This window comes from Nicotiana attenuata, unplaced genomic scaffold, assembly GCF_001879085.1.
Source record: "Nicotiana attenuata strain UT unplaced genomic scaffold, NIATTr2, whole genome shotgun sequence".
In the NCBI taxonomy this organism is placed as follows: Eukaryota; Viridiplantae; Streptophyta; class Magnoliopsida; order Solanales; family Solanaceae; genus Nicotiana; species Nicotiana attenuata.
This window is the reverse complement of record NW_017671390.1, coordinates 229,427-232,065: the sequence shown is the minus strand read 5'-3', so window position 1 is coordinate 232,065 and position 2,639 is coordinate 229,427. Positions and strand designations below refer to the sequence as shown.

General features: G+C 33.4%; 1 long non-coding RNA gene across 1 annotated transcript; it reads right to left on the bottom strand.

Annotated features, from left to right (window-relative positions):
• Window positions 1–358: 358 nt before the first annotated feature.
• Window positions 359–1,453, bottom strand: LOC109207993. Its single transcript, XR_002065092.1, has 2 exons — window positions 1,332–1,453; window positions 359–1,107 (listed from the first exon to the last, which is right to left on the bottom strand). It is a non-coding gene; the product is annotated as an uncharacterized LOC109207993 (long non-coding RNA).
• Between the last annotated feature and the right edge of the window lie 1,186 nt (window positions 1,454–2,639).

Below are 2,639 nucleotides of genomic sequence, written 5' to 3'. Positions count from 1 at the left end.
CATAACATGTATTGAACACCCTTTGTCGGATCATTTTTTTTTTACTTATTTCAAGTTTGAACTTGAGAAAATTTCTAACTTCGCCACTGCATATAGGATGAAGTTGCAACTACGAGGCTGTAACTCTATCCTCAATATATAACAATCTTCAAAATTGAATGGGCTAATGTCACTGCACATTTTTGGCCTGGTATATTTTCTTTAAATTCAAAAAGAAAGATCCAAAAGCCGACTTTCATTTTAGAAGTTCGGAAAAAAATACAAGGTGAGATGGTGGAAGTGTGTAAAGTGACCAGTCATGAAAAGAATAAGAATAAAAATAAAAAAGCTACTACCAAGCAACTAGAAAACTTGAAAAGAATAGAGAAAAAAATGGCCGTACCATTAGAATATGTAATTTCCCGGCCATAAATGATTTCAATCCATACATAGGATTTAGTACAATATTTATTCCAAATTCACATTCATAACCCCCCAAAAATAGGAACAAAAGGGTATATAAATAATCACATGAATTTGCATTTGTACCACTCTTAATGGCAAATAGTAGTACTCTTTCTTCGGATCATGTTTCTTGAATTCAGATCTTTAGGAACATGTGTAAATAGCTCAGGAGGGATAGACAAGGAAGGAGAACATGAGTTGAGCGGGAACAAAGAAGGACACTAAACAAATTCTACATCGAAAAGCCATGATGTAAGATTTACGAGAATACAAAACACAAAAATATAACACAAAACACGGGGTCTTACAAGGTCAATAAAAGGTCTTACAAGGTCAAGAAGACTCGGCTAGGTGGAGGAATAAAAAGCAACAAGTCAAAAAATTAAAAAAGAAGAGAAAAGAAAAATAGAAAACGAGAAAAGGTGATGAGAAAGCTCAGCTAAGATAGCACCGAAATTAAGATGAAGAGGTAACTCCCATCATGAGAATGAGAATGAAGAAGTTGCAGGTGCAGATGACTAAAACAAAGCCCTGGCTAAGGTGGCCCCTAACCTTTCCATCAGCTAAAGATGCCATTAGGCTTACAGTTTCCAGTTTTTGCAGCCTTTGGCTTGAAGCTGCTGGATTTACTCCACTCATACGCGCCAAAAGCTTTAAAGAAACCTGCATCCGAAAAAGAAAAAGTCATTACCTTTTAATACTATTCGAAAAATAAATAAGTGATAATGATGAATAACTAGAAAATAATGTTAAATTTATACAAGAAGAAAAAGAAAGAGGTGTGTTTTTGGTTGAGAAAAGGAAAATTAAGGTTGGGAATTGGAGTAAAATTAAGGAAAGATAGGTCGAAGTAAATGGCAGAATAAGTGAAAAGATAAGTTGGGAACCTTGTGGAGATTTCAGTGTTGCTTTCTGCACTGCAATATTTTCTCTCAAACCCATAAAAATGTGCCACAAACTAGAGAGAGAGAAAGAGAGAATAGAAGGAAAGAGGGGAATGAAGAAAGGAAGGTATAGAATGGGCTTATAAGGAGATGGGATTTTGAGGGTAGCCAGTCGGCTGGATGGACCTGACAGTGACAAAATTTTATCTTGGGAAATTTTCAGCTATGTCCATTTATAAGTTGCTCATTACAAAAATTGGCCAATTGATAGAATATTACTAATATTAGCCAAATTAGTCAATTAACTATTTGTAGCAAAAACATATTAAATTTTTGCTTTGTTTTGAGTAGGTGTTATTAGAATAGATTGGGCACAACTTAAGGAGCTTGAATCTCAGTTTTGGGATGATTTGGTGAAGTTTTGAGGTGATTTGAATTGAAAATTCGAAGTAAAAGCTGAACATGAAAAAAAAAATGATATGTGTATCATTTGTGTATCACATATGTATCATATTTATATCAATTATGTATCACATGTATATCCATGTATACCTGTGTGTGTGATACATGCGTGATATATGTTTGATACATGTGTCGCAGAAGGCTTTTTGAACTCGATTTAATTACGAATTTTGATACAAAACCAGTCCAAATCACCTCCAATCTTCCTCAAATTTTGTATATTGACTTATCTATTTATTTTCAATGAATTTCAACTATACCCATTGAAAAAGTTCCTTTTTTGTTTAGATTTTTGGAATATTGTATAGATTTTTGTATTTCATCACCTTATTTGCTACCCCGTCCATGAAATTTCCTTTCCGTCTTGTATCTAATGTTGCTAATCACGCTTAAAAATATGGAATGTGATTTTTGCATGTGATTCTTTGAGAGAAAGAACCCTATTATTTGGTTTTTCAATTTTTGTTGGCTAGTTTTGGTAAGTCTATGACTAATGGCTAGTGGTTGGTAAGTTGAGATTTATTTGGGACATTTGTGTAAGTTTCCCTTTTATCTTAGCCAAAACACAATGTTATTAGCTTCCTCGCGAATATATTTTTGAAAACAGCAAGGGACTAGCCAGTTTATGCACTGATAATTGAAAAATAACCATCATTTACAAAGTCATGGAAAAATAACCACTATTTTATTGAAAAGCGAAAAGTTCCTGCATAATATATTGTATTATGGAGCTCTTACGGATAAGCTTCCAGCATATTATGTTGGAACTCCAACATATTAAGAAATTCCAACATATTATGCTGGAATCTCATATGTAAAAATTCGAACTTCAGCATATTACGCTAGTTT